We start from the raw sequence: 15,193 nt of genomic DNA on the forward strand, positions 1-15,193 counted from the left end.
GCTCTAAGACTCCGAGAGCTGACGCACCAAATGTTGAGAAAATCCCAAATGATGTAATTTTTCCAATCAGGCTGTTTAAAAGTACATAACAGGGTATTTAAATATTGCGACGCGGAGGTTTTCTCAAAAGCCCTCGGACATTATATTTTGATTATTTAACAGTTGCTTTCCTACAGACCCACAAAATGGGCTGTTTTATAAATTAGCTGGATATTGCATCCGGGATTACTTAATTCCTTTGATACGTGCAGAGGATGAACGTGCAAGCTGCCTTCAAGGCGTTGTGACGTACGGTGTACACGTGTGGATTCCTCAGCACCTCGTCTCTAAAGAAGCAACACAGAATCGGGTCCTGTGCGTGTCTGGCACGACTCTCAGCACAGGAATTACTCCAGCAGCTGCCACGGGCAATTTCAGCTTCCCTCTTGGCAGATGTTCCTCCTAGGGTACACAGAGGTCGTTTGTGTGGGGTATGGTGTGATGGAAGAGCGAAGTTTTTGCTTTCAACGTGCCTGGGGTATTGGAAAGCAGAAGAGGTTTCAGAGGTTTTTCTCATTGGACCTTCTCTCTACCTTCTCACATGGAAAAATAGCAGTAAGAGTAAATTATGTGTGTGTGTTTAGAGGCGTATGGTGCTCACAGTGAGCTGAATGCACCACTGGGGCTTGCAGCAGCCTGGTGGGTGCCCTGTGCTGCCCCAGCCAGCCATCCCACCCGGGAGCTGCCCATTGCCTTGTCCAGCTCCGTGCTGCCTGCCCTGCCCTGCCCTGCCCTGCCCTGCCCGAGTCCAGGAAGCAGGCAGGGGCTGCTGGGCATCTTCCACCAGAGGTGAAAATCCACATCCCTTAGCCAGGAAGTGCGGGATCACAGAGAGCTGGGGCTGGCTTGCATCGGGCCAGGGTGTTTTGGGTTAGCTTGGGGGGAGGCTGTGGAAGCAGACTGTTTGGGGAGCTCTTCTGGGCTGCACTGGCTCCACTTCAGTTTGTCCTGGAGGGCATTCAAATGTGGGGATTAGGGTGGATTTTTATTTTTTTTTTTACCAGATGAACATTTCAAAAATCAGTCTGCTGTCCTGTGTTTCCCAGTCAGTGGGAATAACACAGTTTGCTCCTTTACTTAGAAACACCACCTGCCTGGCGTGTTCCGTCTTCACGTGCTGGGGTCTGTCCTTAGTGAGACTGTATACATTTCGGAAACCGATACTGACAAACTGGCTCCAAAAATAGACAGACAAACAAAAAAACCCACAACTTTTTCACAATGTTACTACCAGGTATAAACTATTTTTGTGTACTTTCTAAGCACCCATAGCTTCCCCCCTCCCATCTCTGTGTGGAGTTACTAATAGCATCATCTAATTGAATAAGAAATAAGCTTACTCTGGTGTCTGTGTATGGAAGCTGACTAACCTCTTTCTTTGCTTTTGAACTTCTTGATTTACTCCTGCCAGTGTTTGATTTACAACAAATGTTCCCAGCGTGCATCTTGCCCTGTGATGTTAAGAATTTTCCTTCTCTAAGGCTGGCCGCAGTGGATCAAAGTAACTGGGGACCTTGCAGCAGGCTGGCATCGAGAACTGGCCCTCTGCTGGGAAAAGAAGGTCAGCTTCCCATAACCAGCTCAGGCAGGACATCTAAAATTGCACCAGCTCTGCCAGGTAATGAATGCATTAAATGTCTCACTATTGATTAAAACAACAAAACAAAACAAAAAAAAACCAAAACTTACTGTGTTTAACCTCGGTAACGCTCTGTTACATGCCAGCATTGTACTCAGATGGGTTAGAGCTACCACTTAAGGGTGTGCTTGCTGTTACTGGAGCCTGAATTGTTGCCAGGAGTGCTGTGCATAACAGGTACGTTTGGCTGAACCTTTAACAACAGAGACACGACAAGCCATACATTCTGCACATATGTACATAAGGGAATTTGTCAGGGAATATTGAATTGTTCAGGAGTTTTTCTACAGTGAATCTAAAACTTGGATCTGATCCTGACCAACTAGAAATGCTCTTTCTCTTGTGTGTCAAAGCCACGGGCTTTATGGGATATCTTTCCTTTTTGAAGGGATTAGGGGGTGACAGGATGTTCAAAAGTGTAGCACTGTGTTATTCTTACTCTGCCCCTTGCACAAGTTCTTTGTGTTAATTCTTCACCTTGGGAGTGAAGCTAAGCTTTAAGCTTTTGGTAATTACCAGAATGTGGTCATCCCTAGTGCTATTTCTACAACTCTTCCCTCAAATTCAGTTGTAGAAATATAATTTGCTGATAGCATCTGGAAGCAGAAGGACTGTATTCCAGTTTTATTCCCCAGTCTCTTAGATCCTAAATCAGCAATCCTCTTGAGATCAGTTGCACATGAGTCCAAGTAGAGCAGTTTGTATGACACAAATTTGGAAAATCAAAAAATCTCAGACTAAATTCCTCCACTCGCTACCAGCATCGCTGCATCAACTATTGTGCAGGCGCAGGACCAGACCGTTTTCTCTGCAGTGTGTCAGCATGGTGTAGATAGAGCTGCACTCAGTGGAATTTTTCTTTGCAGATAAAAACGCTCCAAAACCTGATGTAGGGATGCAGTTGAAGGGAGAGTGAGAAAAACTCAGGCAAGTGGACAGACTGGAGGCTGGTTTTGATCCTAAGTGGTGGAGAAATAAAAGAACACTCTGCTCCATCTATTTTGGCTTTCTATCTGGTTATTCCATTAGTAATACCCACTTCTTTAGAATTTGGAAACACCCACGGCGGTGCTAGCACTGTGATTCTGTTTGTTGCACTCTGTTCCTGAAAGCCTTGTTATTTTTGCTGTTTCAGTTCCGAAAGCTGCAGACGGTGTTTGTGGCTGTCCATGAATGCAGGTTTTGCAGATCCTGCAGCGTGTATTGCACAGTACCCTGCAGAGCTGGAACTGTTAGGTGCTTAACAGTGAGGCCTGAGGACGTAATCGGAGCTGGAACCTCTGGCAAATACCTGCAATACTTGCAGATCCGTCAGGGAGTGGAGAGGAGCGTGTAAGCGGAGGAGCAATGGCTGAGGCACAACTGCACTCCTGTTCCCCTGCAAGTGCTCCCTTTCCGGACATGCAGCGTGCATTTCAAGGCTTAGCAGAGGAACAGCAATGAAGTCAATAGTCACGTGTCTGCAGTGTTGAGTGGCTTCTGAAAAGCCAGTGTTTCTTAGAAGGGAGTTTCTAGCTTGAGCTTTTCCAAGACATTGTCAGGGTAAACACTAAGCACAGGGAAGCTTCCGTCAAATTGACTCATGTGTGACTTGTACGAGCCAGGCGTTGGCCACAGCGTTCACCATCTCCTTACGTTAATGCCTTAGAGTGCAAAGCTCTGAATCCCCTCGGAGGACATCCTGGGCAGTAAAGAGGGATGTTACGTAATAGCCTGGTGGTTTGGCAGGGCCCTATAGGAGAGGGGTTAGTGAGTTTGCTAGTGCATAGATTTACAGGCTGAAACCCTGCAGAACAGCTGCAGCAGCCCTCAGAGCAGTCAAAGTGGGGAGGTACAGTGGGATTCAAGGAAGAATCCCACTTCCCAGAGTGGGTGGATTAAACAGATCCCTCACTTCTCCCTGCACATCAGGCCCCAGATGGCTTTGTGTTGTGGTTGGTCCACCCCAGTGTTCACCAGCAGCACCCTTGGAAGCCACGTGTTCACATGTCCCTCTCCTAAGGACCTGCAACATGGGTCGTGCTGCCAGCCAGCTCACTCCACTGGAGGCACAGGAAAACTGCAGCCTGTTTTCTCACTGATGGTCACGATCCCTGCGTGACAAACAGCTCTTGCAGCAGGAAGGTACCTGAGGTGTTGATTTTGATAGTGGCATGGAGGTAGAACAGAGTAATGAGAGCTGAGGTTGCTGTATGGAGATGTTGCACCACTGAGTTAAAGGTTGCTCACAGAGCTGCACCTTTAGGGAGGATGATTCTACTAAATGCTTAGTTGAAAGGTAACTGGATTGCTGCCTGCCTGCTGTCTCTATGAAATACACATCTCCCTTCAGTGGGAAATGTACCTCTAGTGAGTGGTGAATAGACACCTGGATTATTATGATTATTATTTAATGTGTGCTAATATATTATAATTATAATAATCATATTATTATTATTTAATGTGTGCTAATATATTTCATGGTAGATATTCTCTGCTTTTTAAATCTAATATATTCTAAAAAGGCTTCCATGTAGGTCTGCCCTCCAGGGTCAGGTAGGAAACATTGCTACAGCATAGGGGCCAGGTCAGTAGCATTGCATTAGAGCTGTCTCAGGGGATGCAACAAGGGTATGAGACATGTTTGGGAGGGATTCTTGGGTGCTTTTCAGGGAGATGAAAGGAAAGGCTGGGCCATGATCATGCACAGATGGCAAATGAACACATGTGAAGGGGAAGAATCAAGTGGGGAAAGCCTGTATTTGGTTTCTCTGCCTTGCAGAGACTGAAAAAAAAGAAAAAAAAAAAGAAAAATCTGTTTAGATGGAAAGAAATTCTTTCCTTGGGGACCAAGCGATACTTCAAACAATAGGATTATTCTTTAATTATGGCAAGAGCATAAAAGACAGCAGGCAGTTTTTATTTAGAAGTAGTGGGAAGATTGCTCCCTGACCACTTCCAGCTCAAATCAGTAGGTTGGAGTCTAGTGCTGTTCACAGCTTTTGTCCGCTATGTTGCGAGACCAAATATTTAACCAGCATTACAGATTTTGAGAGACGACTAAAAATAAGACAGAACAGTTGTTGAACTGATTTATTTCCAAGGTATAATCTGTCACTGCTTTCACTGACTAAATGTGAATTTAAAAACAAAACAAAACATCTGTTTGTTAATGCTAGAGCCAAAGTAGCTCCAGAGTAGTTGTAGAAAGCAGATATATCTATTGTACAGGCATTCTGCAGCAGAACAGACATAGTTTCTCAGTTACCATCACTAACCTTGTGTCATCACACAATCAGGATTGTGTCATCACACACATCAGGATTGTGTCATCACACAATCCTGAGCTAGGACAGTTAATGTATTTGCCTCCTGTTTATGTCACAGAAGACCATCTCTCTCTTTTTTCAGACTGTTATCAGTAAATCCTAATTTTGTCCAAGAACAGTCTTTTGCCAAAAAAAAAATAAAAATAATAATAATCACAGAAAACACAGAGGAATTAGGTTTTGTTTGGGATATAAATTCCTGTATTTCATTTGCTGCCACTGCTCACACCAGTGTTCCAGTTCATCAGGTATGCCTCACTCAATGTAACAGGTAGTCAGTGTTCAGTGCCCTGCTTCTCACTCCCTTCATCTCTTAATTTATGTGAGCACTGTTTAAATAACCATCCCAAGCCTATTATTCAAGTTCTTCATGTTCTTGTTTTCTGGGGTCGTTTTAACTGTGGCAGTAAGTTGATGGCTGCCAGAAGCCAAGAAACTCAGTTGGAATCAATGGTAAGAGAACTTGACTGGAAAAGGATCCCAAATCTACTTCTGTTTATCTGAAATACCAGGCAATTAACTACTAAAAAGAAAAGGTGTGTGAACCTGGCTGTGCAGTTATTCAAGCCTTTATTTTTAAAGCATGTGGCATCTCAAAGCAGTGCTCTAAATAAACTTAACAGAATTACCAGATGTCAGCTCAGTAATTAGCAGTAAATAGTATATGTGGTTAATACAAGAACACCTTTTACATTTCAGCTCCACTGATGGGTTCTAGGGACTGTTTCAAACAGAGCTTGCAGAGGACCTTCTTGAAAATAACCTTCTGCCTTCCAGGTTATTTTCACAACCGTTCAGACGACCAGTGAAACTATGGAAGGAAAGAGGAGCTTCAAGGCCAGGAGAAATGCTCTTAGTAACTTGCTAGAAGCCCTCTGTGTGGTGTTTGGAGGCAACAGGTAAGGAAGGATTTTGTCCTCACCTGCAACTGAATGCATTAATTCACTTGTAACCTTAATAGAAGATAATGTATATTGATCCTTGCTTGCCCAGGAGAGTGGTAAGTCATGGCAAAAATGAGTAACTGTGCAGAAGCTGGAGGAACTGACTTAAAGTTGATTCTTCTAGTGCCTCCTATCTGCTCCAGTCTGATTATTAAACAGACTTACTGCTAACTTGCCTAAGAAAGGTCTGCCAAAATGCAGGGGCTAATTTAAAAGTACATGACTTCTGTATGTGCCAAGAGGTGTTGCTTTAATTAATTATATGCAAAATATGATGTTAGACTGCCCTACAACTTGATACTTGGAATTTAACAGGTGGCCATGATATGAAGCAACATTATACAAATAACATGTTGTGTTCCCTGCCCTCACTCAAATGTTCATGTCTGATTACCTCAGTTAACAAGTTAAAATAAGACTTGACATGAATTGGATTTTCCTTTAAAAGGCCAGTCAGGTTGTTTTCTTTCTGTTTTAAGTGTTGCTATGAGCCTCTACCACAAATTTAGTTCTTGAACGAGAATTTACAGATGCTTTTGCTGATGTGCATGTGTGACAAGATGTTCCTTCAGTGATATGTTATTCTCAGGAGGCTGAAGGGGAAGGGGGAATCATGCTTTGGTTGTAAAGTAATACAGGAACCAATCCCTTTTTCATTAAAAACACCAGTAAAGTTTCCGTTGTTTTGGGGAGTAAAAACCTCTGTCCCTAAGAAACAGGTTATTTCAAAAACATGGTTGTCTTTCCCCATTCTTGTTAATATTGGAAAAGGGTGACTTTCTGATCATTTCTTAGGGGAAAGAAGAGTAAAATCGTGGACTGCAAATCCTGATGAGGAGTGCAACATTGATTAAAAGCAGCTCTATGATTTTTTTTCTATGATATTTCTTCTAATAAGCTCTAACAGCAGTAGTAATTGAGTGCTTAATGATGACCTGGAAAAAAAAATTGCATCAGAGATATAGGAGGTCAAACCATCCTTTCCACTGAAGAAAGTGATGTGGAGTAAGAGTCCAGCATCCTTAGTGGTAAAAGGATGTCCCCTGCAGGGAATGTCAGGTAGAGGTCAGCTTTGGAGACAATCTTAATTCAGCTCTCTCAGTCTGTTTCTTATTTCTAAAACTGCAAACTCTGTAGAGATGAAACTTTGTTGTGTTCATGTAGTGCATAATAGAGTGAGGCCTTGTATAATGCTACAAGCCAGAATTATTGTAGTAATAAATTAAGTTTTGATGTCATCTAAGATTCGGCTTTTTCACCTTCAAAGACATTTTCAGATTTGCAAACCTGATAAAGCTGATTGATTTTGTCTAAAAGCCTTCTGCCTTGCTTGCCTGTACAGAATTACCAAAAGTTTGGATTCTGTAAGGAATATAACAGGACAGAGTAATTATTGGAGGGTAGTAGTAAGTCTTGACCATGAACACAGTAGCTCTGTTTTTGGGATATAGGGTAAAGATTAAAGCACTGTAGTTACAGTGTGCCAAGTAGAGCTACCAGAAGTCATATAACATACAGTGCAAACCCAGCACAGCAGAATGGTTTTTCTACATACAAATTGGCATACTTGGCAGGAGGGAATGAATGTCTTCTTTTTAAATCATATGGAAATTAACTGAGACTGCCGTGTATGTGTTTCTTGTGTGTGTGTTTGGAGTTTCACTAATTATTTTTAATGTGTTTTAAATGGTTCCCTATAATCTGTGATCACTTACTTTAGTTAAGATCTTTATTTGTGGCTTTAATATTAATCTTCAGTGTCAGATCTCTGTTCATTAGTCGTGGTCTGGCAAAAGCATAAAAAGTTGCCCCTTGTGTTTCCTGTACTGACTTCAACTAACTTGATTGCTGCAAGTTTGAGGAAAATCCTTACCTCTTCTTGTTGTTTATTTCTTTCCTTTTTTTTTTTTTATTTTTTTTTTAAGTGGAAACTTAAATTACTTTTTTAGAGTTATGCTTTCATCTGTGCCTGGCTCTTCTGCCCTGTTTGCTCGAGTCCCCAAAATTAGCAGGAGTAATGTTCTAGTTTGCAGTGCAGTAGGAAAGAATAACTTGACTTTTTAAAATAAACAGTGCAAGACCTGGAACAAATACAAAACCTTCAGACAAGGTGAAAGCCCCCAGAAGAATACCTCTATTCAAAATGTCTGTGGATGTCTGCAAATACTGCCAGGAGCTTAAGTCTTGTCCTTTTCCTTTCCAAACATGTGTATTAGTTTTTTCTTTAAAAATACATACTGTATCCTTGAACTCTCCCGTGCTTCCAGTCAAAGAAGGTAGTATTTCCTTTAGACTAGTTGATTCATACATAAAATAAAATCTGTGAGACATTATTTTGGTCTTGGTTATTTCCCTCTTGTGATACTGGATGGAAAACAGTCTTTTTGAAATATTCAGCCTTTGAAAAACAGCAAACTTTTCTAGTTGTTGAAGGTTTATACTGTGGGCTGTAAAAATAAAGTGCTCTTAATTATGCTTCCTCTAGGATGAATTCATACCATATTTTGCTCCCCTTGTTTACGAATTCATTGCTTTCAGCAGGAAGCCCTGAAAACCTACCAGATTTACTTAAAACATTTATCTGGGAAAAAAATAAATCAAAACAACAACAAAAGTTTCCTGAGGAGAAAATATACTACAAGTTACCTGGTTTGACATCTCAGAGTTTAAATCTGTTTCTAACTCAACTAATCCAGCTTTGTTTGAAGTTTCACTTACCCTGTAAGACCTGTATGCACTACGCAGCAAATGGTCTCCTAGCATGGTCAGTGCTGCACTGAGTTTCTGCTTTGCGTTTTGTCATCCCCAGGAGCCGAGTTATCAGCTTACTGGGATGTCTCCATTCCCCAGAACAGCCTTAAGGACAAGGATCTGACAATGGTAAGGGATCTCATTCAGCAAAATACTTGTAATGTGCTGTCAATAATCAGATAAATAGCCTCAGCTGTTATGCTGTATGGCTGTATCAGAACTGTGGGATCCACAGAAAAATGTACTTCCCACATGCATTATCCACTTACTTCCCATAAGACCACCTGCACTGATCTGCTGATTTCTCTTCTTAAAGGCAGAAGCACTGTACATCTGCTGAGGTAACTCTATCTTTAGCCTGTATTTTTTCTTTCCCAGCACTTTATATCTTCATTGTTTGAAGATATGGTCTGAACTTGGGTAGACCTGTGCGGTGTCAAGAGTTGGACTTGATGATCCTTAAGGGTCCCTTCCAACTCAGGATATTCTATGATTCTATGATTTGTTTGTTTTTAATTGAATTAATAATCTTCCCTCCTCCTGTTTGTGCAGCCAAATACCTGCTTTAGCGACAAATCAAAATGGCTTTACTTTGTATGGGATGCTCAGGCCACCAACTTACCTTTCCATAATGCCTGTAGGGTAAATGAATGTAGTTAAAACCCCTATATCACACCTATATCACACAATCTGCTCTGTATCTATTTCTAAATGTACACGGGATGACTTGCATAATATGCATAGCAGATAATAGGAATTTCTTCCTTAAATTTGAGTGTTGTCATTCTTTGGGGGTCAAATGAGAGAGTGAGAGACTGTCTGTTGTTTAATGTGTCATCTGTTCCACCTGGGTGACACCCATCTGGTTGAACGTCATAAGCAGAGGCTAATTTTGTGCCGTGCTCTGGCAGCAGCCTGAGAAGGATTCTTTGTGGCTCCAAGGCATTTATTTACTCATTTTTCTTTGGCTTGAAATCATGGAGTTTCTCACTGCAGTCCTTTGAGAACAATAGCAAAAGTCCCACTGAAATTTGACTTTCTGGGAATGAATCACAAGTGGTATAGGATTTATTCTTGGATTGCCTTACTGTGTCATCATCTCTTATTAGCTGCTGATTTCTTGGTAATTACTGACAAGACAATCAAAGAAAGTGTATCTTCTATGGCAGAGCATGTTTCTACAAGAGTAGTTTTCCATATCAGAAATCAGGCAAGAGAGGATTTTTCCTACACCTCCAAAATGTGCAGGGAAGGAAGGGATTAATATAAAAATGGTGGCCTCGTGATCTGATCTAGCCTCTAAAATCCTTTTGGACATACCAACTTCAGAAATTCTTCTAATTAATTTTCTTAAAATCCCCTCTGTATCTGCATCTGACAAAGTCCTGTGAGAATGACTACAACAGATCAGAAAATAAACTCCATTGTGAATCATTTGAAATTGGCAGGAAAGTGAGGGACTTCAGGCCAAACCCAGGAACATCTCAAATATAAAGTATTTCGGATCAAGATCTCAGTATTTGCTTCTGAGAGGACCTTGGGCTACTTGCAATGTGCTGCAATAAATCAGGAATTTTCAGTCCTGTAGAAGAAATTTCACCCCAAATGGAGTTATGTAAGACAGTTTTACTGTGTATGTATTATGTGAAGTAACAGATGTCAGCCTATAGAATATTACGAATCTTTTCTTTTTTTTCCTTCTTTTTTTCTTCATTATGTAAGTTTATTAAAAAAAGCTGGCTACTGGTGATATTTGGGACACCTGTGGGAGCCATATGACCTTTTCAAACTGCTGGATTGTCTGTGGGCACGTCAAGGTACCATACAGGGAGCTGCCTATAGACGGGCAGTCTCAGAAACAGGTACCCCAGGGAAGATTGTTTCTTCCCAATTAGGGAGAAAATCACCATTCCTGTATCTCTAGTTTTCCAGCAGTCTGTATCTGTTGTTAACCATGTAAGCTCATATCTGATTCCTTGAAGTAGGTTTTCAAAGGTTTTTATTACCTCAGCCAGCAAGTCTGCTTGTTGTCTTAGGTATGTTTGAGGCAGCGGTGACGCACTAGCAGCTAACAATAAATGGCAATTCCTTATGAGAGGCTTTGTAGCTGTTGCAGTACAGCACACGATCTGTTTCTGTTATATCAGGCATAATGCTGAAGGTATTACATATTGCTAATATTTCAAACCATACTTAGATACTGATTTGATATGCATGCTGCTGTGTGTGTGTTGATCTAAAGCAACTCAGCTCCACGATACGTTCTAGAGGCAAGTAATCACATGAAGCCTAAAACTGTTCCAGTGTTGTTATTGTTCTTTTTCATTTTTTAAATCTTCTAATTAATATTTAAAGGAACTAAAAAAAGAAAAATGCAAATTCAGACCATCTGTGAAATGCAAAAAAAAATTGTTAAAAGTTGCAACAATGAGGACCTCTGGGCAGGGTTCCACAACACAACTGAGCATTCAGCCAGCACGATATAATTATAAATTAAACATCTCTAAATAAAACAAATTCTGAGTTGAAAGCAAAACAGAAATCCATCAGACCTCTGCTTATTTTTTGTGGCAGAGCAACACGTTAACCTCATTTTTAGAAATTACTGGCCACTCCCCTGTGTACTCAAAGGTCTGTGGTGTCTGCACGTTCCCTGCAAATGGGGTTTCTTGGAGCGGGCACCTCACCAGGCATTGGCTCAATACTGGCGCCATATTCCAGTCAAAAGAGACTTCTGTAGGATTCAGGGGGTATTTACAGCGATTTTGGAGCTTTCAGTCTTTTTAGAGATACTACACAACGACACACAGTGATATGCTATGTTTATGACGTCTATAAATCTGCCTCTCGTTCTTGAAAATGCTATATTCAGTTGATATCAACTGCTGTCATGTAAATAAAGGATCACTGGCGATAATATGGTGAGACCTCATCTTTTTACACTTAAACGAGTGTAACATTAAATCTTTTTTCCCTGTAGGCTTTTTTTTTTTTTTTTTTGGTAACATATCCTATATCTCATTTTTATCTGAAGGAAAATTTTGCACCTCATGTTAGACAGAAGCTTTTAGCCAAACTGGATTTGATGACGCTTGGTACATGCTTGAAGTAAACACTCTTTCAGCAAAGTCATCTAAGTATTTGTAGTAACAATTTTTGTTATCATTTACTGCTGGATTTCCAGGAGGAGCAAGAGTAACAAATGGAAACTTCAGTTACTAAAAAAGAAAAGCCGGGAAAAGATCTCAGATCTTGTAAATAGATGAAATGGATGCTGACATGATGTTTAAGATTATTGCAGGACATTTTCTTTCATGTAAACCAGATTTATTTTTTAATTGCCTACACACACATCTATCTTTCAGAGAATGATGCTAACCATTGTTTTGGAGGTTAGATCCATATGGTAAGTAAGTCTTCCTTCTCCATCAAAAACACAAGTACTCATTAGAATTACAGATGACTATGACAACACTGTCCAAAATAAACTTTTCTTCATGTAGACCAGATCCATTATGAGACCGAACAAGCAGAGTACTTCATCATGAAGATTTTAAATAGCTGCAAGAAAATGGTTTGACCAGTCAGCTACAAACTAGTACACCAAACAGTACAAAATTTTGGAACTCTCATCACTTTTAAAAAATGCTGCCCCTTGTATAGATAATCCTAAATGTGTAATGGGTTACTAAGAACTTTTGATTAAGGAAAACTGAATTAAGTGCCTCAATGAGGAGTGTAAACCAATGGCTTTTAAAGGAAGACTAATCAAGTGAATTTTCCATGGACATTCTAAATCGATAAAGGTGCCTATGGTAAACACAATTACTGTAAAACCAAGTGTAATAATTTAAATTTTTGTGCTTGCCGCTTAGATTTTATTTACCCTTATGACATCATTACAGAAGTAACAAGTACTTCATTATGAATTTCTGTGCTTGGTTTTGGAAATTAATCTTATTTTTTCCTTTTTTTTTTTTTTTGGCAGTACTGTGAGACGATATGATTTAATTTCAGAATTCTGATGTCTGATGCGCATTGTAAGTTTTGGTTTGATCTGGTTTGATCACAACAGCTTTTGTTTCCAGTTGTAAGCCAAACTGAAATTTCTTCTGTTTTGTGATGAGTAGGGAAAGTGCTTTCTTCCACCTTCTTTCCTGATTTAAGAAAGATGCAGCATTTGTAGCAGCTTGTTGCTGCTCACTTTCCTAGAAAGAACAGGGAACTGGAGGTCTCAAATGAAAGTAACTTTAAAAATATAATTAAAAAAACAATGTAGTGTAGTGACAAAAGTTGCATTTCATGACCCGTCTACTAAGTAATTCTTAAGCACTGACCAGGTAAGGTTCTTGGTCCCGTTTGAATGTGATGGATGTATGCCACCAACATATTTGGTTACTAAAAGGTTCTGTGGGGAAGACATTGGTATTATTTATATCTAGCCCCTTCATCTCCATACTCTCAGCTCTTCCCTTATTTCCTAGGTGTGTTAAATCAGCAAGTCATAGCACTAATGTCATCCAGTCTGTAATTTCTGGCTCCTTACCATCTGTAAAACTGTTCTCTGGGCAAACGGGATTCTGGAGTAGCCTCATGGGATAACTTGAGCAGCAGCAGCCCAGAGCCATTGTGCTTAGTCAACTTAAAATGACAGCTGCTCAGCTGCTGTTAATAACAATTAGAGCATGTTAACACTAATTGCATTGGTGATTCTTATGAAATAAATGCCTGCTTCTTCACTGGTTGTTTGACTGAAGTAATGTATAGGCTATCGAGCAGCCAACGGCAGCAATGATCAGAGCAGGACTTGAATCCAAATAATTTCCCCCACTTTCAATGCCCCTGAGACAGTTTATTGAGATTTTTCACCCTTAAGTGAATACGAAATGCTGAGTAAAAGGATATTACATAAATTGGCTGACATTTGCAGTGGACTAGCTAATTGTTGTTGCCTTGTGCGCATGGTGGCTGTGTGTATGTGTACATGTGCCTGGTATTGTCAGTGAGCTCCCAGCCCACTCCCCTCTGCTCTCAGCAGGCTGCTGTGAGACTGAATTTCGTGGCTTACGTAAGAGATGATCCAGGAAAACATGCTGAAATATTTGGGATTTGCCCTCAGCACTAACCTCGTTCCTCCATTGTGTCATAGGCTGAACATTTTTTTGTTGTTGTTTGTGTTTTGTGGAATGCCGGGTTGCGTCTCATCTGAAAAAATGATGCATCTCCGGCCTGGGCAGGGAATTGGGTGTACCAAATGACTTCTGCTTGCTTCTACTTTCCATGGGCTGTGGCTATAGTCCCTGCAATCAAAAGTCTCGTCTTTTCCTACCCCTTAGGAACTGGGAATTAACAAGGGTAACCACACACCAAAGGGAGATGGAAAGAAAGTTGTTATGGCTGTACCCTAACCCACAGAATGCTACAACTGCCCTGCAAAAGGCTGCTGTATCCTCAGAAGGGGCCAGCAACAGGTACAATGTCTAAGAAAAATATTCCTTTCTTCCTTCTCACAAACTCTGTGCCTTAAAAAGTAATTTTTGAGATTACAGCAGGTTTTGAGCCATGCCCTTTTTATGTACAGTGATTCCTAGTGAGAATAGATAGATTAGAAAATCATAAAATGTGTTCCACTGAGTGAAAGCATGTCTCATGCATTTTGTTATGATCATCGTTCATTTGCTATGTGTAACTCTCCTTTGAGTTAGGCTTATTCTTAATGTTGTTTTATATTACTGCACATCTATAAAGTTTTTTTTTTTTTTTTTAACAGGTTTTGGTATGTCTTAAAACACAGAAGCATGCTATAGTAGAATTCTCTTCTGTTCATCAGGACTGGTGCAGTGTTACTTTTATTACATGTAATTTTCTGATGTGGTCTAGAACCTTAATCCTGATTCCACCCAAGTTTCATAGCAAAGATCTGATGGATGTTTTCCTTTAAAAGGCAGTTGGGATCAGATCTCTACGCCCTGCACCTACTTTATAATGCATTGAAGATAATGCTTTTAAAAGTGGGAAAATTCTTAACTATTCTGAGATTGATCTTCTGCAGGTTGAAGTCAGTGACGGTCTAGTTAATTACGACAGAGCAAGGATTACAGCTAAATTACTCAAAGTACTGCTGCTTTTCTATGCTTAGGCAAACAGATCAAATTCAGACATGAGGTGAGCAAATGCAGCTCCTTTTTTTATACTTATTTGTACCACATTTGAATTCTGGCCAATTCCATATAGTTAACTAAGCTAATTGCTTACAGTTTGTTCCAGTCATTTCTTCTCATTGCTTGATCTGCCTCCCTTGCGTGTAACCATACTGGAAAAAAAGCCTTGTGTCCGAGAGGTACTATAATTATGTTTCCAATTATCCCACATGGTAGTAATTCAAACATCACAATACATGCAATACATGCTATTTTTTTAATAGACATTACACAAAGTTGACATACAGAGACTGAAATAAAAATAAATAGAGACTATTTGTTGCTGATTTATATTGTATGTGAATAAAAGAA

The 15,193-nt window shown here is 40.3% G+C and overlaps 1 protein-coding gene across 18 annotated transcripts in view; it reads left to right on the top strand.

The window, feature by feature from the left end:
- Positions 1–15,193, top strand: part of BBS12 (Bardet-Biedl syndrome 12) — a 52,838-nt gene that overhangs the window by 26,798 nt on the left and 10,847 nt on the right. For 8 of the 18 annotated variants that reach the window (XR_011096071.1, XR_011096073.1, XR_011096072.1 and 5 more), the window contains 6 exons: positions 1,451–1,657; positions 1,765–1,855; positions 5,764–5,885; positions 12,047–12,087; positions 12,670–12,721; positions 14,018–14,152. The gene's annotated coding sequence lies outside the window, so the exon portion shown is untranslated. Of the gene's footprint in view, positions 1–1,120; positions 1,274–1,450; positions 1,658–1,764; positions 1,856–5,763; positions 5,886–8,739; positions 9,074–12,046; positions 12,088–12,669; positions 12,722–14,017; positions 14,153–14,733; positions 14,847–15,193 lie in introns of those variants that run through there. The other 10 variants (XR_011096066.1, XR_011096065.1, XR_011096058.1 and 7 more) reach the window with 9 other exon arrangements.

The sequence above is a fragment of the Anas acuta genome, chromosome 4 (assembly GCF_963932015.1).
Source record: "Anas acuta chromosome 4, bAnaAcu1.1, whole genome shotgun sequence".
Taxonomy (NCBI): domain Eukaryota; kingdom Metazoa; phylum Chordata; class Aves; order Anseriformes; family Anatidae; genus Anas; species Anas acuta.